Genomic DNA, 27,300 nt, shown 5'->3' with positions numbered 1-27,300 from the left:
GAGCTGCTGTCCTGTAAATGGGCGGGGACCCCGTGGTCTCGTGGAGTCAGCAGGGACAGCTGCGGTTCAGTGGAGAGTCAGAGGGGCCTTCCTGGGACCCCACTGGCTCCCTGCAGTCTGGTTTGCTGCTGGCAATGACATCCACTTTGCAAGATGACGTGAGTCATGACAGAGCCAGGACCTGGCACAGGGGAGGTGCTGGGTGAGGCACAGGCAGTGCTGTGTGGTGGGCCGGTGATGGGAAGGATCCTTCTGGAAGGCACAAGACCTACACTGCTGAGGCCCTGGGCAAGTCACAGCCTCCTCACTTGTCCCCGCGAAGGGACAAGGACAAGTCAGAGGAAGTGATTCCTATGGGTCTTACCACTCATCCGGATTTTGTGACAAAATTAGGTTGAACCATATGAAACTGTTATTTCTGTATGTCAAAAAGTGATCCAATATAGGCAACTTCATATGCCTCAACTCAGCAGTTTAGCATTACAGCGACTTTTGGCAAGAGAGAACACTTTTATTTAAAAAACATTATTTTTAGTTATCACATATGAATTCATTCATTGTATTGGAAAATAGAGATAGCAGAAAGAAAAAGGAAGAAGCTTTGAGATAGCCGACTCCACCTGCCAGGGGCCCTCCTGTTATTCGCCCACGATTCCTCCCTGTGCCTGGGCACCCAGGCTGCCGGCATGCCTTCTCCTGAACGGTATATGAGGAGCTCTTTGCACAATCATGGACGGCTTCTTCCACACCCAGCCATACGAGTTTGTACTTTCTGGAGCTGGACCCCAGGGTTGGACATTGAATTTGTTTAGAATGTTTTTCTGCTATGAATGAATGCTGTAATACATATCCTTGTAGTTGTGTTTTTTGTTTTTTATTGGCAGATATTCATGATCCCTTACGGTAAATTTACAAGAGTAGAATGGCTGGGCAAAATGTTAAGGCTTTTTTGATTGACATCCGGAAAAGTTTTATTGCCCATTGACAGTGAGAGGGCGGGGTTGCCCTCCCCTCTTCCTTCCTTTTCCCTCTTCCCTTCCTCCTCACACCCATTTGATGGTACACCATTGAGCAGCATCCAGCACACAGTGTTGGCGGCCCGCCTTGGCATCTGCAGCACGCAGACTCTGTGTGTCCAGCAGACAGCGTTGCAGCACCCCTCAGACTCCCTGTGACCCAGCTTCCTAGGCTGGCTGATGGTGTTTGGAGAGGAAATCAAGAACGTGTGGGGAAGCCGGTGGAGAATCTCAGAGACTTCCCATGACACACGAGGCAGTGGGAGTGGGGCTGGAGAGAGACTGTTAGTTATTGCAGGGAGAGAGGCCTTTTCTGATCGTCCCGCTCACCAGCACACGGAGGGGCTGGCCCATTGGCCTGATGGGCTGGGGACCAGAGCCCTGGCTCATGTGCAGTTATTTCTTTTAAACATGTCTTATTTTGCTGGTGATCTGGCAAGTAGGTTGAAACCAAGCCCTCCCCCAGTTGCTCAGCCGCCTGGGACTGCACAGGTGCCTGGGAGTCCGATGGCTGGCAGGCTGCCTTCTGAAGCTTGGCCTGGTGTCCCGGAGCTGTTGGTTGCCCTAGGAATCCAAGGAAAAGCTGCCGAATTCTGCGGCCCCGGGAGGATCTTTGTCCTCCTTTTGCAGAAGCAATAGGTGGATTTGCTCTGTTGAGCTGGGAGGAGGAATTTTTAGATTTCCTCTGGCTGGAGAAGTTAAAATGGAACCATCTACATCAATACTCCAAAATTGGACTTTAAAGCAAGTTTTCGGAAAAACGGACTAGACTATTTTCTATGCGTAGAAGCAAATCCCTTGGGAACTTCCGGTGAATTGTAAAGTGCTTGTCTATTTTGTTTCATTCTCCAATACTGAGAAGTGTTTAATAACTGGAGGCTGCCTGGGTAGGTTAAGGTCTGAGGGGCAGCACTCCCCAGCAGAGCTAATCATTAAAACAAATAGATCTGCCATCTGTAGTTTTTGTTTTGTGTTTTGAGGTGGAGGTCTTGCTATGTTGTCTCTAGGCTGGACTTGAACTCCTGGGCTCAGGCAATCCTCCCGCCTCAGTCTCCTGAGTAGCTGGGACTACAGGTACAAGCCACTGCACCTGGCTTGATATCTCTGTTTTAAAAATCCTGTCTTCTAGCAATTATCTTGTATATCTGGAGGAGAAAGGTGCCATTTTTCTGGCAGTGGAATTTGGGGTTGAGAAGGAGCTGGCTCCTTCAGTGGGGGCTGGTGTCTAACATGCTAGATCTTAAGATCCTTTAAATATTTTTTCTGATGATGAAGTTAAAATGTACTAGTTATAAGGACTTGAACTTTACAGAAATGCATCATGTAGAATAGAAAATGAAAGCTTCCCCCCAAGTTTCACCACTGCCCTGTTCAGCGCCCACAAGGATAGTCATTATTACAGTTTGGTGGAGATTCGTCCCTTTTTTTTTTTTTTCTGTCTGTGGAAATATTTTACTTGTCTTTTGCACAAATACATATTTTAAAAGTATTTTTCAACAAAATGAGATCCTATTGTAAATAAGATTTGCAGTTCGATCCTCCAGCTGTGTGTCTTAGCCGTGGTCCCTTGTCTGTTGTGCATAGCAGCATTATTCTTTTTTAAAAAACTTTAAGTTCTGGGATACACGTGCCGATCGTATGATAGACTGGATAAAGAAAGCGTGGCACATATACACCATGGAATACTATGCAGCCATAAGAAAGAATGAGTTCATGTCCTCTGGAGGGACTTGGATGAAGCTGGAAGCAGCATTAATCTCTCCAACACTTGTACAATATGTGACCGTTGACTTACTGAATTTTAGGGTTGTTCCATTTTTCACACTCACAGAGAATGCTGACATGTGGAGTCTCGTACATTAAACCCTTGCGTCTGCGTGGGGTTGTTTTCGTAGCATAGGTTCCTAGAGGTGGACTTGCTGGGCTGAATGGTTTGGGCATTCAGAGTGTCAACAGATATTGCCAAGTTGCTCTCTGGACAGGTGGTGACCATTTTAAATGATGCTGGTGTGTGGGGCAGCGGTGTCCCCACTGACACTCTCTGGACATCGACACTCTGAACATGATCAGTCTTTGTGGTTTCATTCAGTCATGTGGGTATAAAGTCATAGCTTATTTCATTTTGTATTTGTAAAAATTGTGAATGACAACAAGCTGCTTCTTGTGTGCTTAATACTGATTTGAATTTCTCCTTCTAATTCTCTTTTTCATCCTTGCCTCTTTTCCTCTTGACTTTTGAAGGTTTTATTTTTTTGTTGATTTATAGGTGTTCTTGGTACATAGCGTTATTCCTCATTTGCTGTATACATTGCAGATATTTTTTCTCAGATGCCACTTGTCTTATGATTTTGTTTAAAGATATATTTGGCAATGCAAAAATTTGGAATTTTTACATTGTTAAATCTATCAAGGTTGCTTTTTTAATTATCCTGAATTTTGTATTTTACTTAGAGAAGGGGTTTCTCTACCCTAATATATGTAACACCCTCCTGCATGTTCTGCTAATACTTGATAGTCCAGATTTTTTTTACATTTACATCTCTTATTCAATCTAAAATGTATTTTAGATATGGTGTGAGTTGGGGATGTAGATTTCTTTGTAGGAGTATTCAATTTTCCAACTTAATTTCCTAGTCAGCCACTTTGACCTCTGTTTTGGCAGGATTGTCATGGGTTAAGTTGCTGCTGTGTTCTGAGTGTTTCTCCTGTGTTTCTGGATGCTCCATTCTAATTTACTGCTTTATTCTTGTGCCGCTATCCACCGTGCAAGTTACTGTGGCTTTTGGTGAGACTTTGTTATTTAAAGGGCCATTACCTCTTCATTCCTCTTCTTTTTTCATTTCCCCCTAACCTTTTTCTATTATCCTTTGACTAGAATCCTCCTTTCAGCAGGAGCCAGGCAGAGCAGCTGTCCGTGGGCTCCGCTGTTGGCCGGGGATGTTGACCAGGATGTGGGAGGAATCAGGCGGGAGCCCCTGCCGGGATGGTCATTGTGGCGTCTCTGCACCTGAGTGATTTGTTTTCGCAGACATCAGTGCTTAGGATTGATCAGTCTCAGGATCAATGCTTGGGAAGGGTAGCGCTTGTGTCCTATCACAGATATGACCCCGTATCTATGCCTCTCTGTGAGGCTGGCTCATAAAATGAATGGGCACCTGAGCCAGTCCGTGTGGTGCTGAAAACCAGGAGCACTCAGGTGACCCTTTCAGCCGTAAAGTCTGCCTTTCCCCAGGGGAGTGGCCGCCGATGGTGTGTTTTCTATTTGAACCAACTCTAAAGGGGCCTTCCCAAGTATCAGAAAGAAACTCAGGTTCTTGACATAGGCAGGGGGAACCCTTTCATTTCTAAAATCTGCTTAAAAACCTTAATGTTATTTAAAAATCCACTTTACCTTTGGTGAAAATATCCTCTTATGCATTTGCAGTGACACCTCTGTCCTCTCTGAAGTACCCTGTGAGTGCGGGCCTGTGCCTGTGACCTGGCTGGACCCCGGGGTTTTCCTGAGCCAGTCGTTGGCCCTGAGCTGCTTGTGCTGTAGACAGGGCAGTCCTCTGGGCCTGGATAAGAGGTTTTGCGTGCTCCTCACAGTTCACAGCAAGCGTGGGCCATCTTCCGTGACTCCTGCCTTGTCCTCGATAATAAGTCATGCCCCTGTCAGTCCCTGATGGAATCACTTCTCTGAAGTTATTTATTTATTTATTTATGAGACGGAGTCTCGCTCTGTCGCCCAGGCTGGAGTGGAGTGCGATCTCGGCTCACTGCAAGCTCTGCCTCCCGGGTTCATGCCATTCTCCTGCCTCAGCCTCCCAAGTAGCTGGAACTACAGGCGCCTGCCACCACACCTGGCTAATTTTTTTGTATTTTTGGTAGAGATGGGGTTTCACCATGTTAGTCAGGATGGTCTCGATCTCCTGACCTCGTGATCTGCCCGCCTTGGCCTCCCAAAGTGCTGGGATTACAGGCGTGAGCCACCGTGCCCAGCCCACTGAGATTATTGTTGATTTTACACTGAGGCTCCTGGTTACCTGATGGAGGAAACATTCTGGGATAATCAGCAGGTGAGATGCCTGATCCCGCTCTCCTGGCATCTGACAACAAGGATATCTTAATATTTTTAGTTTTTAAAAATTGCGATAAATACATATGACATTTACCATCTGAAATATTTTTAACTGTATGATTCTGTGGCATTAAATACACTCAGTGTTGTGCAAGCATCACCACCATCCATCTTCAGAACTTCTTCATCTTGCAGTCTGAAACTCTGTGTCCATTAAACACTTCCGCCCCTCCCGGCCCCGCTTCCGCCTCTCCCAGCCCCCAGCAGCCGCCATTCTACTTTCTGTCTCTGTGAATTTGATGACTCCAGGTGCCACGTCTGAGTGGAATCATACAATCATTTGTCTTTTTGCAACTGGCTTCTTTCACTTCGCGTGATGTCCTCAAGGCCCACCTGTGTTGTAGCGTGCCTCAGAACTAACTTCCTTCTTAGGGCTGCGTACTGCCCACGTTGTATGCATAGACCATGTTTTGTTTGCGGTTCATCCCTCGGACATCGAGAATATCTCACACAGTAGAAAGAATCCAAGATGCCAATGAGGACTTCATCTTGGTCGCCTCTGCAAGGGTTGGGTGGACAGGCCAAAGCTACCTGCTCATCCTGCATTGAGCTGGATGCTGGGCACAGGTGCTGGGCACACAGGATGCAAACTGGAGCAGGAGCCAGTTCCTGCCCCCAAAGTGCAGCAGCGACATGCCACGTTACTGCCAGCCTATCCGGGGCTTTATAAAGTTAAGAAAAGAGCCGGCCGGGTGCGGTGGCTCACGCCTGTAATCCCAGCACTTTGGGAGGCCGAGGCGGGCAGATCACGAGGTCAGGAGATCAAGACCATCCTGGCTAAGACGGTGAAATCCCGTCTCTACTAAAAATGAAAAAAATTAGCCGGGCATGTTGGCGGGCGCCTGTAAGTCTCAGCTACTCAGGAGGCTGAGGCAGGAGAATGGCGTGAACCTGGGAGGCAGAGCTTGCAGTGAGCCAAGATTATGCCACTGCACTCCAGCCTGGGCAACAGAGCAAGACTCCATCTTCAAAAAAAAGAAAAGAAAAGAGCCTGTGTCCATCCTGAAGGCTGTGTGACCACAGGGCTTCTAAAGGATGCTTCTGTGTTCCCAGAATTAGGTGGGAGCTCCTGGAAGGCTCTCTTTTATCCCAGTGCTCTTGCTAAATGGAAAGCCCCTCTGTGTGACTGCAGTAGCTGGTGCGATCCTCTGGTCACTTGCACCAGAGCGCGGGAGGTCGTGGCTTGCAAAGCTCACCTCTCATAATGCGATGCCAATACATATTATCCGAAGTTGGTATGCCCGGAAAGAGAGTTTAATATTATTTAGAGATGTGAAAAATAGCCACCAGTAGAATTAAAATCAGAAATAATGACAAGGATGGCCAGCAGAGTGGGGAAGTCCAGATTGGGGAATGTGCTGTTTCATTATAAGCCCTTTCAGCATTTGCTTACTTTGGTCTGAGCGAAAGAATTGTTTCCTTTTTTTAGGGCCATGTACAGCAAAGGACTGACCATCTGTCAGACACACTGGTCAGTTCTGGCAAAGCAGGATTGGAGGTTTCTGTCCTCGGGTGGGTGGGCAGGGACGGCAGCTTGCTGAAGGTATCCAACAGCACCAGGGGCAGGAAATGAGAAGTACTCAGTGATTGGTGGGATAATGGTATCTAGCACAATGATTCCTGCCAAAATCTGAATGGTGTGCAATAAATGAAAATGCTGCCCCAGTCAGATGGTACTAGCATTTTTCAGCAACCTTTAAGGTCTTGTGTCACAGGAATGAAGATCCGAGTATTTCCCACCCATGGGGGGGTTGGTGAAGGAGTTTTCAACCCCGGGCACCCTGGGCGGTGCTGAAAGCCTCTGCGTCACACCGCCTGGGTTAGTTGGGAAAGAGAGCACCCACCATTCCCTTTTAACCCTTGTCCTTTTGTACCACAGCAATTGCTTTCCTGGAGATCAGAACCATGGCTGGGTTTAACATCATCTTTGGAAATCCTAAAAGGCAATGAAGCAATTTTTCTCTTTTCATTTTTTTATAGCTGTGTCAGTTTGAAATTTTATTTTCATGTCAGTTCTAATAGTATGTCTGCTTGACATAGTTTCTATTAAATGGGCTTGATGAGAAGCTGTTTAAAAATTCAGATATTTAGAGTTTCAGGGCCTGTCGTCTTGATTTTTGGGGCAGTACCTCAATTTCATACGGGGTTGTTCTTTTCCAGAAAGATGGGTCACTGAATAATTTACATTTTGTGGTTATTTTCTGAGGAACTATTTCCGGTTATAAATGGTAAACATCTTCTAGGTTTTGCAGTAAGAAATAATTGATTATGTTAGAAAAAAAGGACTCGGGAAGGGGAACATCACACACAGGGGCCTATCATGGGGTGGGAGGAGGGGGGAGGGGGGAGGGATTGCAATGGGAGTTATACCTGATGTAAATGATGAGTTGATGGGTGCTGACGAGTTGATGGGTGCAGCACAGCAACATGGCACAAGTATACATATGTAACAAACCTGCACGTTATGCACATGTACCCTAGAACTTAAAGTATAATAATAATTAAAAAAAAAAAAAGAAAAAAAGAACCATAAGAAGATGTGATTTGAATTTTGACTTCTCGTAAGTACCTTCTGGAGCAGAAGGTTTTGTCTTCATGGATTCTGTGTCTTGGATTTGGGGACTGTGTTGTACTGAGCTGTGCTCTGTGGGGAGGAGCCTGTGGCAGAACAGTTTGGGTTCTGCTGGCCGCCTCTCACTCTATTCAGGGAGGCTGGGTCCCAGAGAAAGATGACAGCAGTTAGGTCTTGCTGGGAAGAAAACTCGGCTACCAACCCTGGACCATTTTGCTTCCCCTGAACAAATAAGATAGTCATTTGCCTGCTTTGGGGACGGTGCCTGTGGTTTGCACAGGACGAGGTGGCAGCTGGCTTGCCTGCTGGCCTGCTTCGTGGAGATAAGATGTTCAGACCTACCAGTGCTATTCAGGGGTCGTGGAGGGAATTAATGCACTTCCTTCTGTCCCCCAATCTCATTTACATGTCTCTGGAGCTGAGCATGTATTCTTTTTTTTTTTCTTCATCTCAATAGAGCATTTAAATTAAATAGATGTTGCTTTAGCCATTCAGAAATGTTTCACATTTAAAAAAACAAAAGGTAGCTGCTGCCATGATTCCTTTGCCCACCCCTACACCGGGGCCTTGTGGGACAGTCCCCCCTTGGCTGTGCTGAGCCCATCTGGAAGCATTTCTGATTCTAATCAGAAGTGGAACCGTTTCAGTGCAGATTATAGGTTTATGTTAGCCTTAGTGATGGAGGGATGGAAATAGATGCTTCCTCGCTATTACCATTCCAAGTGAAATAATGAGGCTGCATATTTGCAGTGAGCTGCTGAAGCCAGACGTCACTAGAGTAATTTGGATTAGTGGGAAGTTGGAACATATTGTTTTAAAAGCGATTTCAAGAGCATCATCTTTGGAAATCCTGTATAGCAATGAAGTGATTTTTTTTTTCACTTTTTCATTTTATTTACGTTGCTGTATGCTTGAATTTTTAGTTTCATATCAGTTCCCTCTAATAGTGTATGTGCTTGAGATATTTTGACTTCTATTAAATGGGCTTAATATGAAATTCTATTCAATACTTTTTATTGCTATTGGGAAGACCTGGAAGTGTTTCCAGTTTTCATATTTTGGGTCATGGAGATGCTACTTCCCATCCATTTGGTGACATGTCAGAGTCAGGCCATTTCCAGGAAAGGCCAGAGGAGACACTGTGTTTCTGAGAATATACTACGGATTAGGACATGTGGGTTATTCAGAGATCTGTCCTTTTGTGCTTTGAAATCTGAAATGTAGAAACTGTGGCCTCACTGAGGAGGCGTTTTAGAATATGCAGGGGGGGATGATCAGGACTGGATCTTGTATTTGGGCACCACGTCCAGTCCCAGACAGCATTGCTAAGGCAAGGAGCCCATAACAGCCCTGAGCTCTAGCTGTCGCTGCTTACCGCCTGGAGCAGCAGGGTGAGGGGACTCAGGCTGGAGAGTCCTGATGGCTGCCTGGTGGTTACAGGATGTTACCGCTTAGGCCTGGGGACACAGCCGAGCACCTCCCAGAAGTTGTCTCTGTTCTTTTTTTTTTTTTTTTTTTTTTGAGATGGAGTCTTGCTCTGTTGCCCAGGCTGGAGTGCAGTGGCGCGATCTCAGCTCACTGCAAGCTCTGCCTCCCGGGTTCCCGCCATTCTCCTGCCTCAGCCTCCTGAGTAGCTGGGACTACAGGCGCCACCACCTCGCCCGGCTAGTTTTTTGTATTTTTTAGTAGAGACGGGGTTTCACCGTGTTAGCCGGGATGGTCTCGATCTGCTGACGTCGTGATCCGCCCGTCTCGGCCTCCCAAAGTGCTGGGTTTACAGGCTTGAGCCACCGCGCCCGGCCAGTTGTCTCTGTTCTTTACTCTTCAGGTTCCCTGGAGGCAGGAGAGGAGCTGGCCTCATTTCTGGCAGGCACCCCGCTACATTATTGAGCAATCCTCCAGGCTGCAGAGATGTCAGAGGAGGGCCCTCATGTATCCTGATTTTGATTCTTTTATTCTTTTTCCCTAGGCCTTTTACTTGCAGGTATCTTGAGTACCTTGTGTGTATATTTACTTTGAAAGCACACATTTAAATGTTTATAAGGAAAAGGTTCTAAAGACATCTATTGATCCATTCATTCTTCATTCAGCAAATACCTGTTGAATACCTACTGTGTGCTAGGCACTGTGTGCCAGGCACTGCGTGGCCAAGCCAGAGGGCTTTATTGCTCCAATGAGCTTGCATTCTAGTATTCTAGTTGTTTTCACGCATCTGCGCTATCTGGGACAGGCACCATGGCGTTTTATTATATATGAAGCAGCGTGTGTCTGACTACAGTTTGTGTGTACCGTAGATGGGCAAGGATCGAGTGCAAAAACTTCTGGGTCAAAAGGGGTTGGCTTGGGTCAGGCTGCTCAGTAGCTGGGGTGAAAGCATGTGCCACCCCTCCTGATAGAGGGATCCTTGCTGATGGTGTGTGACACCAGAGCCTCCACATCTGTCAGCTGGGTTTGTCCTCACAATAGCTCGAGGAGCAGGCGGGGCAGCATCTGGAGGCTTGGTGCCCTTTCACACCTTGCTGGGACCACCAGGCTGCTCAGCAGTGGCCCGTGCCCACCACTGCACCTGTCGCCTTGTTCCATCTCTGGGACCTATCAGGTCACAGTCCTACCTCCTGTCCCTTCGCCCAGGATCCTAGGGGCTCTGGCTTCAATCCCCTGTGCCCAGGTTTGCAAACCACTCCCTGGGAAGCTGTCCTGGGATCTGTGTCTGTCTACTTCCTGTAGTCCACCACCGGGAGGTAGAAAGGGACAGTCTGCTGACCTCCAGTCTTTCCATAGCAGTGTCTGAATGGATTCAGGAAATCCTTGTGGAGCCCCGGTATGTGCTGCTGCTGGCTGAGGGGTTGGAGCCACAGCAGCATATGAGACAGGGGAGCCCCCATTTGTGGGTCTCACCCTCTTTAGAACTTTAGCACTTGTTTAAATTAAAAAAAATTCTACTAGTTGTAGCTTAAAGTCACCGAGTTTCTTTCATTGTGTTTGGTGACTTTGAAGCCAGTTTGGTAGATTCTATTTCATGAATAGTCCTTGCTGTGGTCTGACATCTGGGTCAGTGAGTAGCTTCGGCCCCTCCCTAGAGCCTCCTGTCCTGGGCTGCAGTGACAGGCTGCGGGCCGGTGGGGTACACTCACACACACCCCTCTAGGAACACTGGGGTCCTGGATAATTATGCCAACGGCAGGCTATTTCTCCCTCCATGTGGAAGTCCTTGAGGTGAAACATTGGGTTTTTAAAAAATATTTTAGTCTTCTGTTGTGTCTAGTCTGAAAATTACTTACTTGCTTTTTAATTCTGCGAACGTGTTTCCTAACGGAAGGGTCAGAAATGTTCTCCTTGCACTTTCCATTAGTGCTGCAGTTGAGAGAGGGAAGGGGAGCGGTCAGGCTCCCCCTCCTCGTCCCAGGGGCCCTCACGGGGGCTGCTTTGAGGTGTAGACCCTGAGGAGGCAGCTCACCCCTGAGCCTGGTGTGTGAGAGCGTCATGGTATTAGGTGACTTTTGAAGGGAAAGCAGGTTTTGCAAGAAGGTCTGTATATACAAAAATACTGTATATTTGACCTTCATCGATGAAGGATTCAGAATTGCAGCAGAAGTTCGAAGGATGCCTGGGGGTTTGCACGCGGCTTCCTTTTGGAGTGCCTTTGTTCTTCTGTGACACCCACGGGGCCTGAGGGTGCGGCTGGATATTCCACCCGGATTGCAGCTGGGTGGCTGTGCTACAAGCTGCTCCTCCTCCCGTGCAGCGCACTTCCCGGGTCCTGCCGCCCCGCTCAGCTGCACGGCCCATAAGGGACTGGTCCTGCCCACGCACTCCGGACCTCCCCTTCCCGAGAAGAGTTACGGAAAATACCTTCCCCAGGATTCCTGGGCTGCACGACCCCGGTCAGCCCCTTTGTGAGAGCTGCTTTGGGTAGAAACGGGGACACAGCCCGTTCTTTCCTCCTGGTCTCTTAGTGCATTCAGGGTTCTGAGCTGATGGGGGCCTGGCCACTCCCCACCTGAGCCTGGCCTCGGCTGAGCTGGTCATCAATGTGTGTCCCGGGCCACCGGCCTGCCTGTTATCTGCAGTGCACAGGTGTGCATGTGTGTGCATACATACACACCACACACATGCCATACCCACCTCACACACACCACACACATACCCCATACACACCACACACCACACACATAGCATACCCACCTCTCACATACCACAAACCACACACATACCATACCCGCCTCACACACACCACACACATACCCCATACACACCACACACCACACACATAGCATACCCACCTCACACACACCACACACATACCCCATACACACCACACACCACACACATACCATACCCACCTCACACACACCACACACATACCCCATACACACCACACACATACCATACCCACCTCTCACACACCACACACATACCCCATACACACCACACACCACACACATAGCATACCCACCTCACACACACCACACACATACCCCATACACACCACACACATACCATACCTACCTCTCACACACCACACACATACCCCATACACACCACACACCACACACATACCATACCCACCTCACACACACCACACACATACCCCATACACACCACATACCACACACATACCATACCCACCTCTCACACACCACACACATACCATACCCACCTCTCACACACCACACACATAGCATACCCACTTCACACACACCACACACATACCCCATACCACACACATATCATACCCACCTCTTACACACCACACACATACCCCATACACACCACACACCACACACATACTATACCCACCTCACACACACCACACACATACCCCATACACACCATACACCACACACATACCATACCCACCTCTCACATACCACACACATACCCCATACACACCACACACACCGTACCCACCTCACACACACTACACACATACCCCATACACCACACACCATACACATACCATACCCACCTCTCACACACCACACACATACCCCATACACACCACACACCACACACATACCATACCCACTTCACACACACCACACACATACCCCATACACACCACACACCACACACATACCATACCCACCTCACACACACCACGCACATACCCCATACACGCCACACACCACACACATACCATACCTACCTCTCACATACCACACATACACCCTATACACACCACATACATACCATACACACCACACACCACACACATACCATACCCACCTCTCACACACCACACATACACACTATACACACCACATACATACCATACACACCACACACCACACACATACCATACCCACCTCTCACACACCACACATACACACTATACACACCACATACATACCATAACACCACACACACCTCATACATATTACACACACACTACATAATACCATACGTACACTCCCCATACACACCACACCCCTCCGTACATACCACACACCACACACACCCCATAGACAACATACACACACCACTCCATACTCTATATACATATCACATCACCCATACCACACACCACATTCCACACAGACATCTTATACACACCATTCACACTATACACATACCACACAATAGCATACACATACCATGCACAGCCCATACACACCACATGTTTGCATGCAAACTACTGATTGAATGAAACTGAATGATTGTTTTCCCACATTAATACTGCCTGCCTGCACACCCCCGGCTGTCCTGGCCGGCACATCCCCTGGTCCTGCCCTCCCTTGGGTCAGCACTGCCTCCTGTGTTTTGGGGGTCTCTGGCTGTGCCCTGTGGTGTGCTCACATCCTGATCGCGTGGGAGGCTGGCTCCTCTGCTCCAGTGGCCGCCTTCCTGGAGGAGACCAGCCTGTTTGCCACCTCTCCTGATGCCCAGAGCAGCAGCCCGTGCAGGAAGTCCTGCTTCCTCCCCTCGCTGTCTGCCGTTCCCCACAGGTCATTTTGTCTCAGTGCCGACATCTCCCCAGCTAGAAAAGCAGACCCTCAAAGGCGCACAGGTGGGTTTGATTAAAATGCCGGTGAATATTAAATGTGTTTTGGTGAAACACTCAGCCAGTACATACATCTTTAATAAAGTAAAATATCCAGGCCTCCTCTGCTCCCACCTCTCTCCCCGCTCCCCTCCCCTGAGGACATGGCTGACAAGCCTTTGGGGGTTTCCCCTTTCTGTGTGCCTTTTCGAGGTGTATGGGCTGGGCAGTGTGTGTATTCTCTAGCCATCTTGACGGACCTGTAACTGGGATCTACACACGTGCGCTCGCTGTAGCTCACTTGCCGTTTTCCCTCGAAAACAGGCCTGTAGGATCCCTCACTGTAGTGCTCGTTGCCCTGCCTCTTTAAAAACGCCGTCCACTCTTCCAGTGCGTGAACTCTGCCGTCGTTTATTTAACGTTTTCTTATTTATGGGTACTTAGGTTTCCAGTTTTTTAAAAGATTGCGGCAATGAAAATCTTCAGCATCATTTTTTATACATTTGAGTCCTCCTGGAAATGGAGTTTTTGGGCACAAGGATATGCCTGTTTAAAGTTTTGATAGAGAATGCTGAATTGCCTTTCTGAAAGACTTCATTCTAAAGAAATACACTTCTGAAAAAAAGGGAAAGCCAGCAAGAAAGCAGTTCGCTGCCAACAGCTCAGTAGAGAGAGGGGGACTCTCTGAGGCCATGAGGTGGGAAATGTGGCAGCCTGGGAGAAGCCAGGGACCCGGGCAAAGGGTGACATGGTTACTAAGGTTTCCTTTGCTGTTCCCGTCCTCCCTGCCCTCCCTCCAAACCCCCAGGAAAGCAGTACTGGGGAAAGACGGTACGTAACTAAAATCCTGAGAATTCTCATGAACACTTCTCAATTTGGAGAGAGAGGGACTGTGATGAGGGGGGTTGGGATGGTGCCCAGAGCCTGATGGCCCTCACCAGTGTCAGGAGAAACCCGCTCCCCTCCAGGGCTCCTTCCTAGGGTCTGGCTTGCACTGCATTCTGGGAGAATCCCGTAGCCCCATCTTCCCTTTACCCATTGACCCTTTAATAGTATCCCATTCTCACATTTAGCCCTTTGAGTCAATCAACTACCATATTAAAAAATGAATAGACTTATTTTTTTCAGCAGTTTTAGGTTTATGGAGAAATTAAGCAGGAAGTTTAGGGAGTTCTCCTGTACCCCCTCACCCCATTTCCCCCGTTTCCTCATTATTAACATCTTACATTGGTGTGGTACATTCGTTACCTTTGATGAGGCAGTATTATTATTAACTGGAGCCCATAGTTAAAACATACTAGGGTTCACTCTTCATGTTGTATATTCTATGGGTTTTGACAAATGTGGAATGACTCAGCTACCATGTCTTTGTTTTAGTAGATCGTTAGTTGCTTTTTGTCTTATTAGCTGACTGCTGTTTTGAGAAGACCCTCTTGTCACATCCTTTGGCACCCTGGCTTACTGTGGCGTGGGCAGGGGTACTGGGGGCCAGCTGGTCTCTGGGGAGCGGCACTCACTGCATCCTGCCCCTGCCCCATTCTGCTCCTCTCTGGTCTCAGCAGCCTCCCGTGCTCCTTTCATCTGCCTTACCCCAGCACAGCTACCTGCTGCTTAGATGCCACCATGGGGCAAGGAAGCTGCTCCCAGTCGGTCTCCGAGGATTCTGCCCAGAGAGGGGTAAGAATCACTGCGAGTGTTTGCTGGGCGCTTGGGAGGCGCAGGCTCCGCGGGACGGCCTGCAGGCTGAGGCGGTCTGCTTTTGGGTTTTGCAGCGTTGCCTGTGGTCTCCGTGGGTGAGGGAAAAGGCACAGGGAGGTTAAGAAGCGTTCCTGGTGCCACGGAGCCGGTCAGTGACACAGCCGGCTCTCAACCCAGGCCGCTGCCCTCGGCAGCCAAGCCCCTTCTTTATTTTGGAAGGGCCACCCGGCCAGCTGGCACACAGGGAGAACTCATGAAAGGAGGTGTGGCTCACTCCGAAGGGAGAGGGACACAGGAGCGGCCTTGATGCGCTGCGCCCCCTCCGGGCCCCAGTCCCTGTCCTCAGAGGAAGCAGGACTCCCAGGTGGGCGAGGTGAGGCAGATGGCCTCTGCCACGGCAAGGAGGAATCCCGGTGCTCCTCTGGCGTCCGCCTCGTTGTGGGAACACTCGGGCGGGATGTATTTTAAAGGAGTGCCTGATGCGTGTGGGTGTGGCGGGGATGGGGATGGGGGTGGGGGTGGTTGCAACGGGGCCTATGCAGGATCCCGGTTGGAGGGGGCTGCAGAGGCTACTGCTGGCCCGGGTGTCGCCATGGCAGCTGGAGAGCGGGCGACGGTCGCTTGGTGTCCTCCTTGGGGTTGTTGCCCACATCAGTGAGCGGTTCCCGTCCCACCCGCTCACTGCGACGCTGGGCAGGGTCGCTTGCCAGTTAATTGTGGGGATTCTCTCTCTCTCTCTCTCTCTTTTTTTTTTTTTTTTGGAGACGGAGTCTCGCTCTGTCGCCCAGGCTGGAGCGCAGTGGCTTGATCTGGCTCACTGCAAGCTCCGCCTCCCGGGTTCACACCATTCTCCTGCCTCAGCCTCCCGAGTAGCTGGGACTACAGGCGCCCGCCACCGCACCTGGCTCATTTTTTTGTATTTTTAGTAGAGACGGGGTTTCACCGTGTTAGCCAGGATGGTCTCGATCTCCTGACCTCGTGATCCGCCCGCCTCGGCCTCCCAAAGTGCTGGGATTACAGGCGTGAGCCACCGCGCCCGGCCGATTGTGGGGATTATCTGAGAGTTGCTGGAGTGTTCTGCCCTTCGCTGCGAACCTTTTACCTGGGGGGGCTGGGGGAGAGGCCGAGCCAAGGGAAGGAGGCAGGATGCCACACACGCCCTGCAGGGAGGGTCATCTGCTGGGCACCGTGACACGCAGAAAGCCAGGAGCCTGAGCCCCGCCCGCGGTTGTTGAATGGAGGGAGAATGAACAACCGCTGACTCCCGGGTTCCTGGGAGGCTGTACCTCTGTCCCTCTGCTCCGGGTCAAACCGGCTGTGTGCTTAGCCCCAGGAACACGCGGCAGGTGGCAGCCCGCGGCCCGTGGCAGGTGACGGTGGTTTTGCAATGTGGCGTGCTGTGGGGGCTGACGGGGCACGGCTGGGCAGGCCAGGCGTTCTCTGGTTCAGGATGCAGGGCTGGTTCTTCCCAGAGGAGGCAGAAGTCAGGGAGGAACTCTTTCTCTGTGTCTCCTGAACAGCTTGGTCAGCACACCCTGCAGTGTGGACTCAGTGAGTGTCCTGCAGCTCTCTTGTCCCAGAAGGGCTGTGTACGTTCGGCCCTCAGGGCAACCTCTGCATTTCCTTTCTGGGGGCTCCCAGATGAGCCCTGCTCCCCCAGGTCATCCTGCTCCGTATTGATGTGATAAACCCCTCCTTAGTCTGAAACATCTGCTGGCCCCGTTTGTCCGTGGGATAAGAACGGGCTTGAACATGGCTGTCGGTGCTCTGTGTGGCGTCCGTGGCGTGTTCTGTGGCAGCTTCCTTCCTCTGTAGCCCGGTATCTTTGACTCCCAGCCCGATGCTCCCTCCTCATCTACCAGAGGCCCCTCCTCAGCCTTTGCATTTGCTTGCATTTATCTTCCTTTTTTAAGGCTGCATTTGAGGGTTTAGGGGCCAAAAGCGTCATGTCCAGTCTGTAAACTGTGTGCCCTTTCGGGGCCGGGTAGGAGCCCGAGAGGAATGGGAGAAGTGGTCATGAATGATTGTGAGGACTGCAGAAAGAAGACAGGGCTGAGAATAGTGTGATTGCCCCCAAAATTCAGAGATGCCTGCACCAGCTGGGTTTTGAAGAATGAATAGGAGTTTGCCAGGAAGATTCTAGAGGAGCAACAGCAACAAAAAGATTTAAACATGGGCACAGAAGAGGTGAGGCACAGATGGCACAGGGATTTGGGGTGTGACGGGGCAAGGCAGCCATGGGCAGGGCGTAGGCTCAGGACCTCAGATGCTTTGCACGCCGTGGCTTGGAGGCCATGGCCTTGTCATGCAGCGCTGTGTCTCCATGGGCCCCATTAGAGTCCCTGGCTCTTGGTGTGCCCTTCATGCCCACACCACGGTGGTTGCAGGCAGGTGGGGTTTGGCCTGGGTTTCCCCCGAATGGACACTACTCCCTCTTGTGCTTCAGTATCAGAGTGGGCCCATGGGGTGGGAATAAATGTTTGGGTTTAGGAGGCCTCCAGCTGGGTGGCCTGCTCACAGGCAGGAAACACAGATGAGAGGAAGTAGCAAGCCGGAAGGCAGCAGCCGTGGATGTTAAAGCTGGAGCAACCGCTTAAGGAATGGGTGTCAGCTCCCTCGTTTGATGTGGCAGGAGGATGATGGTGAGAGGGGTTGGGAGCAGGTGCTGGAGCTGGAGCCTGAACCCCCATATCTCAGTGCTGCCATCATCCTTCATGGTAAGGAAACTGAGGCACAGGCAGGTTACATAGTCTTCTGAAGATGTCAGTGGCAGAGCTGGGACATGAACCAAAGTGTCTGTCTCTGCAGCTCAGTTCTGTGTGAAGTCCAGGCAGACGGTGCTGATCGGTAAGGGTGCTGGCTGAGCACTGATGGCCACCTGCGTCTCAGGGAGAAGCAGTGTCACCTGCTAATCTGATGGCTTCTCTGGGCACCGGCACGTGGGCACCATCGCCCTTTCTCTGCAAGGGGTTTGTTTAGTGTGTTTGGAAAAACATCCCCCAGCCTACTAGGTGTGGCATGCACTATTTTAAGATAAATAACCCAAATTCCGCAAGCTCTGTATCTCATGCAGCATTTCGTACTTTGAAAAACCAAGTTGGTTTCGGCCGGGCGCGGTGGCTCAAGCCTGTAATCCCAGCACTTTGGGAGGCCGAGAAGGGTGGATCATGAGGTCAGGAGATCGAGACCATCCTGGCTAACACGGTGAAACCCCGTCTCTACTAAAAAAAAAAAAATACAAAAAACTAGCCGGGCGAGGTGGCGGGCGCCTATAGTCCCAGCTACTTGGGAGGCTGAGGCAGAAGAATGGCGTAAGCCCGGGAGGCGGAGCTTGCAGTGAGCTGAGATCTGGCCACTGCACTCCAGCCTAGGCGGCAGAGTGAGACTCCGTCTCAAAAAAAAAAAAAAAAAAAAAGAAAAGAAAAACCAAGTTGGGAACAGAACCCTGATGAATGTGTTTCATTTCCTGTCAGAGCAAATGAAACCTGAAATATTAATGGCACCAGATTTCCCTTATCTTCCTACAGAAGGGCTTGAAAAATGTATTCCCCACAAGCTTAGCATGCAGCTCTGCTACCTGTGGCCCGAAATCATTAGTTGTCTGTACTCACTGTCCTTTGGGAATAAACACGAAAGTTCACTTGAAGACTTGGGGGAGAATCACGGTCAACCTGTGACTTGGTTTTTCTGATATTCGGCCGCTCTGGAGAGCCTTGGAGTTCCAGCTACTCTAGAGATTCTGGAAAGGGAGCTGTTAGCCTCCCATAAGCGCATGTGGCCCATCGTTGCCATCCACACCTGCTCCTCTGTGGGTGAATCAGCGGTTTCCTTTCTCAGCCGGTGGATGCTTCATTTGTTTGTGTTCTTTTTCTTTACAGTCTCCTGAATATTTACGCATTGCCGAATCTCCTGTGGACAAACCACCAACAGGCCAGGACTGTCCCGTGGACAGACGGGGTGAGCCTCTTCCTGTGTCTGGAGATTCTGAGTGAGTAGAACCCGTCACGATCCCCACTGCACTTAATGTGGCATTCATGCATGAGTCTGGGCTGATGTGCTAATTGGGGGCCGTAAGAAGAGTTATAGCCACCATGGCCCTCACCTTTCTCTAACAAAAGCTTAAACACAGCTACGCTAGATATTCTTGCTTTCTGCTTTCACAGACTTCACATACACTTACATTTATTTTGAGGTGAAGGGGAAGAACAGACATTTACAGGGGACCAGTTGCCAGGAGAAGACTGCATTCCCTGTGAACCCGTCCGTCTCACCTCTGAGATCCTGTCTCTGGGACGCCCCAGGTCCCTTTTCCCAGCTGCACTGAGGCCTCCGTCCTCCTGGTGGAGCTGTGCTGCTTCCTTGGGCAGCCTCCCTTCCCCATGGGGTGCAGATGGGCCCAGGGCATCCCGGTGGTCAGTTCTTCCCAGGGACCCAGGAGGAGGGGCAGGCAGGAAGTGGGCAGGTTCTTTCTGCTCGACCTGGCAATAACAATTCCTAAATTGTTGAGCACCCCAGGCTGCTTGCCTTGACAACCAGGTGGCCAGTCCCAGGCACTGCCAGTGTGGGCAGGGCCCTCCCCAGGGACGGCAGCAGGGCAGCCCAAGACACTGGTGATCACACAGTTAGTCCCCACAAGGCGATGGTGCAGGACACATACTCGAGCTGCCTGCAGGGTCTGGTTGTGGGAGCGGCTCAGCCCCTCCTGCAGAGGCAGGAGCATCTTCAACAGCTGCCAGTTGTCTCGCAGGAGCCCTGTGCCCAGTGGAATATCTCAGTGCAGTGCACAATGGGGCCACAGCTGTGTCACAGCCATGCTCTCTCCTTTAGTGGGCTGTCTGAGCCGTGTTCCACCTGCCTGTTCCGACACACTGGTCTCCCTCGACGACCCTGCTCCCACCGGCTTCCTCATGGTTGCCATCTGTAACCCAGACCCTGTTCCAGGAGCTGGCTCAGCACCGTCCTGCTCTACAGCCTCTCTCAGGGGACATTCTAACCTGCCCAGCCTGTCCTGCTCCTGCCTCTCAACCGAGAACACTGCAGGTCCTTCAGGTTAATTAGGTGAGACCTTAGAAGCAGGGGCAGCAGGATTTATCCCACACGCACCATGCACTGTGCTGAGGAAGCCGCGGTCACTCCCCTCATGGTCACTGGGGTGAGGAAGCTGAGGTTGTTGCCCATGTAGCAGAACTGGAATTCAGAGCCTTGGCCACGTCTCAGTCACCACACTACGCCCTGTGCAGGACGCTGGGGGAACCAGGCAGCTAGGACCAGCCTGTGCCTTGGGATGCTTATCCAGACCACCCACCCTCGCCCCCTTTGCACCTCAAAGGCTTGGTCTACTTTTCAGACACGGTTTTTATGTTGTCAGCGTGATACATATACATATTTTAAGACGTCAAAGAGTTTTATAGGTTTTATGAAAAAAATAGACCGCTGGCCTCCCAGACCATCTCCCCACAGCCCCTGCCCTGCCCACTCCCCATAGATTACCACTTCCAGCTGTTGTCGCTTCTTCCTCTGGATATATCTCCACGTTTGTAAAGAATATGGGCACGCTACTATTTCTTAGTCTTCTGTTGTGGTCAAGATGGTTGAACTCATAGATTTCCCTCCTGAGAGCTGCTCCATCTACCCCTAACCCTAACTCTAATACATAGGGTTATGTCATCATTTAGGTGAACCCTTGTGCAGTGTGTATCAGTCAGCATAGGCTGCCTCATGAGGCAGGAACAAGCATCCCCAGAGCTGAGAGAGTTCCGTTTCTCTAGCCTCCTGCCCTGGGGGTGGGTGCTGAGTCTGGGGGAGGTGTGGGGTGGGGATAGGGGCCCCACAGCTCAGCAGACAGGTGCTCTCTGGTGTCACCATGTTCCCTGCCCTCTTCTCATATGGAACCCATGGTGTCCTTTTGCCAGGGCATCCCTGCTCAGGGGTCAGGATAGTCCTCCTCTGAGTGGCTGGGGGTCTGACTCTCCCTATTTAGACCATTGAGAAGCCCCCTGCTTTCGGCCTCACTCCCTTTCTGTGCTGGTGTCTCAGTGCTTGGGCCTTTCGGGGTTTTAGAGGTGGGCTGTGAGGCTGGGCACGGAAAGCCTTCTCCGCCTCCCCCTCTCCCCGGGGCTCCTCGTCCCTGTGCTGCCTCAGCACTTCGTCTGGCAAGATTTGCAGGTGCAGTTTTCATTTCTCATTCTCCTGGTTTTGAGTGATTTTAAGAGAAGATGCAGAAAGGCTGTGACCCCACCTCTAAAAGCCAGCAGTCAACCTGGCCACTCTTAAAGCTGTTCTAGTGGGCTCCCCACCCCGTCACCCTGCTGTGACAGCGTCCCATGAGGACATACTCAACGTAGGATTCTGTCGTCGCCTTCCCGAGCACCCGGCAGCCCTGGTGCTGTAGCTTTCCCTCTCCCCTCCTTGTTCTCAACCTCAGGAGGAAAATGTCGTTTCTCACCATGAGATATGATGTCATCTGTAGGTTTTTTTTTTAAAAAAGTAGGTAAAATTCATGTAACATTAGCCATTAACCATTTGAAAGTGTGTAATTCAGTAACATGTAGTGCATTTGCAGTGTTGGGCACCCACCATCTGTGTCTAGTTCCAACACGTTTTCATCATCCTAGAGGGAAACACTCCGTTAAGCAGTCACTCCCCAGCCTCCCTACCCCAGTCTCTGGCAGCCGCAATCTGCTTTCTGTCTCCATGGACTTACATGTTCTGAATGTTTCCCATAAATTAGAAATCATATACTTTGTGACCTTTTCTTTTTGGCTTCTTTGGCTTAGCATAAAGTTTATGGGGATCATCCATGTTGCAACATGTGTCAGAACTTCAGTCCTTTTTTTTTTTTTTTTGAGACGGAGTCTCACTCTGTTGCCCAGGCTGGAGTGCAGTGGCGTGATCTCGGCTCACTGCAAACTCCGCCTCCAGGGTTCACGCCATTCTGCTGCCTCAGCTTCCCAAGTAGGTGGGACTACAGGCACCCGCCACCACACGAGGCTAATTTTTTGGTATGTTTAGTAGAGATGGAGTTTCACCGTGTTGGCCAGGATGGTCTTGATCTCCTGACCTCGTGATCCACCCGCCTCAGCCTCCCAAAGTGCTGGGATTACAGGCATGAGCCACCGTGCCCGGCCCAACTTCAGTCGTTTTTAGGGCCGAACAATATTCCATTCTGCAGATACACCACATTTGTTTGCGCCTTCAGTTGGTGGACATTTGGGTGGTTTCCACCTTTTGGCTGTCAGGAATAATGCTGCTGTGAGCGTGTGTGGACAGCGTTAGTTGCGGTGTCTGTTTTCAGGTCTTCGGTGTATGTATTTAGGAGTGGAACTGGTGGGTTCTGTGGTAACTCTGTTTCACTTTTCCAGGAACTGCCAAACTGTTTTCCACCGCAGCAGCTGCGCCACTTTACATTCCCGCCGGCGGTGAGTGTGGGTGCTCCTTTTTCGCCATCCTTGCCAGCTCTTGTTAGCTTCTGTTTTTTGTTGCCTTGTTTCATTATGGCCAGCCTACTGGGTGGGAAGTGGGATCTGACTGTTGATTAGCATTTCCTGAATAGGTTTTTTGGTAGATGCTCTTTGTCAAGCTGAGGATGGTCTCTGCCTCGTTTAGTGAAGTGGTTTTTAATCAGAAATGGGTGTTGGATTTTTGTCAGATGCTTTTTCTGTATCAGTTGATCTGATCATACAATTTTTTCTCTTGAGTCTGTTGATGTGGTAGATTATATCCATCGATTTTTCTAATGTTGAACCAACATTGCCACTTTGGAAAAAGTACCACTTGGTTGTAGTGTATAATTCTTTTTAAATGTTATTAGATTTGATTTGCTGATAATTTGTTGTGGATTTTTCAGTTGTTTGCTCCTGAGAGGTAGTGGTATGTCATTTTCTTATCATTTCTTTGGTTTTGATGTTAGGATAGTTTCAGCTTCATAAAGTGAGGGAGTGTTTCTTCTCTTCCAGTTGCTGGAATAGATTCTAAAGAATTGGTGTAATTTCTCCCTTTGCTGTTTGGTAGAATTCACCAGTGAAATCTATCTTCCTGTTACTGGTTTTTAGTTTAATTCCATTGTAGTCTGAGAACATATTTTTATGATTTCTGTTTTTAAAATACTTGTTAAGGTGTACTTCATAGCTCAGAATGTGGTCTATCCTTGTGAATGTTCCGTGCAAGCTTGAGAAGAATGTGTATTTTGCTGTTTTTGGATGGAATAGTCTATAAATGTCAATTCGATTGAGTTGATGTATGGTGCTATTCAAGTGAACTGTCCTTGTTGATTTTCTGTCTGCTTGTTGTGTCAATTACTGACAGGTCTTGAAGTCTCCACTTATAATAGTAGATTTGCCAATTTCTCCTTTAGAATGAAAATTCTATCAGATTTTGCCCCATATATTTTAATTATCTGTTGCTAGGTGCATAGCCTTTGAGGATTGTAACATCCTCTTGGAAAATTGATTTTTTATTATGTAATGTCTCCTCTTTATCCCTGATAATTTTCCTTGGTTGGTAGTCTGCTTTGTCTGAAATTAATAATGGTACTCCAAGTTACTTCGATTAGAGTTAGCAGGATACACCTTTCTCTGTCCCTTTGCTTTTAACCTACCAGTGTCTCTGCATTTAAAGTAGATATCTTGTAGAGAGCATAGAGTTGGGACTTGTGTTTTTTATCCACTCTGAAAATCTCTGTGTTTCAATGGGTGTGTTTTGATCCTTCACATTTAAATGATTATTGAGGTACTTAGATTAATATCAAACTTTTTAGTAACTGTCTTCTGTACTTGCCAGAGACTTGTTTTTCTCTCTCCTCTGGTTTCAATGGACCATTTTGTGTGATGCTATTTTATCTCCTTTCTTAGTGGGTCACTCATACTTCTTTTTAAAAGTTTTACAATATATGTTTACAATATATATTTCAAAATAATCTAAGCCCACCTTCAAATAACACTATACCTCTTCCCATTAGTATAACTACTTTATAACAGAATACCCCCAAGTCCTCCTTTCCATCCCTTGTGACATTGCTGTTAATTATTTCAGTTATCCATGTCATAATCATACAGTACATTGTTACTGTTACTGCAGTAGATACATTTATTTTTATATCAAAATAGAACATTTTATTTCACTGTCATTTATTCCTTTTTGAATACCTCTTTTTTTATGTCGAGCCAAGTTTCTAACCTATATAATTTTTCTTCTGTATGAAGAAAAATCTTCTAACTTTTATTTCAGGGTATATATACCAGTGATGAATTCCCTTGGTTTTGTTTGCCTGAGAAACTGTTTCTCCTTCATTTTTGAAGGATACTTTTTCTGGACATAGAATGCTAGGTTGGTAGTTTATTCTTTCAAAATGTTAAGGATTTCACTCCACTCTCTTTTTTTTTTTTGAGACAGAGTCTTGCTCTCTTGCCCAGGCTGGAGCTGCAGTGGTGCTATCTTGGCTCACTGCAGCCTCCACCTCCTAGGTTCAAGCTATTCTCCTGCCTCAGCCTCCTGAGTAGCTGGGATTACAGGTGCATGCCACCACGCCTGGCTAATTTTTGTATTTTTAGTAGAGATGGGTTTTACCATGTTGGCCATGGCTGGTCTTGAACTCCAGACCTCAAGTCATCTGCCTGCCTCAGCCTCCCCAAGTGCTGGGATTACAGACGTGAGCCACTGTGCCTGGCCTATCCACCTTCTTCTTCCTTTCCTGGTTTCTGATGAGAAGTGGGCTCTAATTCTTATTTCTATCCCTCTCTAGATAGTGTTTCCCCACCCTGCTGGTCGTTTCCCTTGGTCATTTTCTCTTTGACTTTGGTTTTCTATAATTCAAATATGATATGCCTAGGTGTAGGGTATTTTGCTTTTTGTTTTTTTGTTTTGTTTTGTTCTTAGTATTTACTCTATTTGGTGTTCTTTGAGCTTCCGTGATCTGTGGCTTGGATCTGTCATTAATTTTGAAAATATTTTGGCCATCATTACCTCAAATGATTTTCTTCTCCATTGTCTCTTTTGTCCCCTTTTGGTATTCCAATTACACTTGTAACATCTTTGATGTTGTTCCACAGTTCTTGGATTCTTTGTTCCCCCCTACAAAAATATTTTCCTTTTTTTGTAGAGATGGGGTTTTGCCATGTTGCCCAGACTGATCTTCAACTTGTGAGCTCACTTGATCCTCCCGCCTCAGCCTCCCAAAGTGCTGGGAGTACAGGCGTGAGCCGCTGTGCCCGGCCTCCCCACCATCCTTTGAGTGCATGTGTGTTTCATTGAGAAGTTCCTGTTGACCTGTGTTCAGGCTGATTATTTTCAGCCATGTTGATGAGCCCGTCAAAGGCATTCTTCATTTCTGTTAATAGATTCTTTTGGACCAGGCGCAGTGGCTCATGCCTGTAATCCCAGCACTTTGGGAGGCTGAGGTGGGCAGATCACCTGAGGTCAGGAGTTCGAGACCAGCCTGACCAACATGGAGAAACCCCGTCTCTGTTAAAAATACAAAATTAACTGGGCGTGGTGGCACATGCCTGTAATCCCAGCTACTCAGGAGGCTGAAGCAGGAGAATTGCTTGAACCTGGGAGGCAGAGGTTGCAGTGAGCTGAGATTGCATCACTGCACTCCAGCCTGGGCAACGGAGCGAGACTCCATCTCAAAAAAAAAAAAAAAAAAGGATATGTTGTCCTTTTTGCCTTCTAGCGTGCCTTGTAATTTTTTTGAAGCTGGATATGATGTATAGGTTGCTAGGAACTGAGGTAAACAGGCCTTTAACTAAGTGAGATTTTCTGTTAATCTGGCTGTGGGCTACGTGTCATGTTTGTTGTAGCTGTGAGTGCCGGAGTGTTCCGATCCCTGCAGTGCCCTTGTTTTTTGTCCTCTGGCTCTGAACTTCCCTAAGTTCCCTTCCTGAGAGAGACTCAGTGTCTTGCAGCTGTCCCAGCTTTCACCTGCTGTTGCACGCAGGAGTCTTGTTGGTGTAGTTGTAGGGTGTGGGGAGGGCCAGGGGTCTATAGTCTTCTGATGACACCTCAGTCTTTCTGTGGGCCCATTTCCCTGGGCGGTGACTGTCACACGTGTTTCTTCTTATGTAGCTTTTCCGGACCCCAAACAGGAGACCAGAGGGGGCTGGACTCAGGAATGCCCTTCCCCCATGACTCTGCTTTTCTGGACCCCAAACAGGAGACCAGAGGGGGCTGGACTCAGGAATGCCCTTCCCCCACGGCTCTGCAGCAAGGCTCTGGTAAAGTCTTTCCCTGCGGGAAGCAGGCGTTTGTCATGGAGAAGGCTCTGGCTGCATTTCACCAGCATGACATTTCTCCTCCCTCTGCCAGAGTCACCAGGAGGTGTCTCTTGGGTTTTCATGGTGAGAACCTAGTGGGGATCCTGGAGGAAAAGCCCATGAAAGTTTCGGGGCCCCCTAAGACTGTGGTTCCTAGGAGTTTCTCAGTCATGGGAGTCCACCCTTGGGCTGTAGCAATTTGTCAGAATTACCCAAACTACTGTGGTGTGGCCCTGGAGGCTCTGTTCAGGTCAGTGGATCTTTGGATTTGGCTGTGTCTCTAGATTTCCGGGGGGCAGTTTGCAAACTCAATTCACTGGTGAGTTCAAAGAAAGTCACTGATTTTCAGTGTGTGCACCATTTTCTTGTCATAAGGATGGGAGTGATGACTTCCAAGGTCTTTACGTGTTGGAGCGGAAACCCCAGTCCTTCCCCTGCTTTGATTTTCCTGACTCTTACCCCAACCGGGAATCATGTTCGTTATTTGATGGTTTACTCAGTTGTCATCTATCTTCTTAATTAGAACACCAGCTCCAGGAAACTGGAGTGTCAGTGTTCCCTCGCGTCCTTGCCCCCACAAGACAGCCTGGCACATTCTGAATGAATACACCAAAAGGGATAAATAGCGAGGCCAAGCCACCTGGCTATGGGTGGCTGCTAAT

The 27,300-nt window shown here is 49.0% G+C and overlaps 1 protein-coding gene across 9 annotated transcripts in view; it reads left to right on the top strand.

Moving 5' to 3' along the window:
* Nucleotides 1–27,300, top strand: part of APBA2 (amyloid beta precursor protein binding family A member 2) — a 240,109-nt gene that overhangs the window by 18,935 nt on the left and 193,874 nt on the right. For 5 of the 9 annotated variants that reach the window (XM_065547676.1, XM_065547669.1, XM_065547673.1 and 2 more), the window contains exon 2: nt 19,268–19,377. The gene's annotated coding sequence lies outside the window, so the exon portion shown is untranslated. Of the gene's footprint in view, nt 1–19,267; nt 19,378–22,750; nt 22,808–27,300 lie in introns of all 9 variants that reach the window. The other 4 variants (XM_073995405.1, XM_045397158.2, XM_073995404.1 and 1 more) reach the window with 3 other exon arrangements.

This window comes from Macaca fascicularis, chromosome 7 (assembly GCF_037993035.2).
Source record: "Macaca fascicularis isolate 582-1 chromosome 7, T2T-MFA8v1.1".
NCBI lineage: Eukaryota > Metazoa > Chordata > Mammalia > Primates > Cercopithecidae > Macaca > Macaca fascicularis.
Note: the sequence above shows the minus strand (reverse complement) of the source record. Positions and strands in the feature narration are given on the sequence as shown.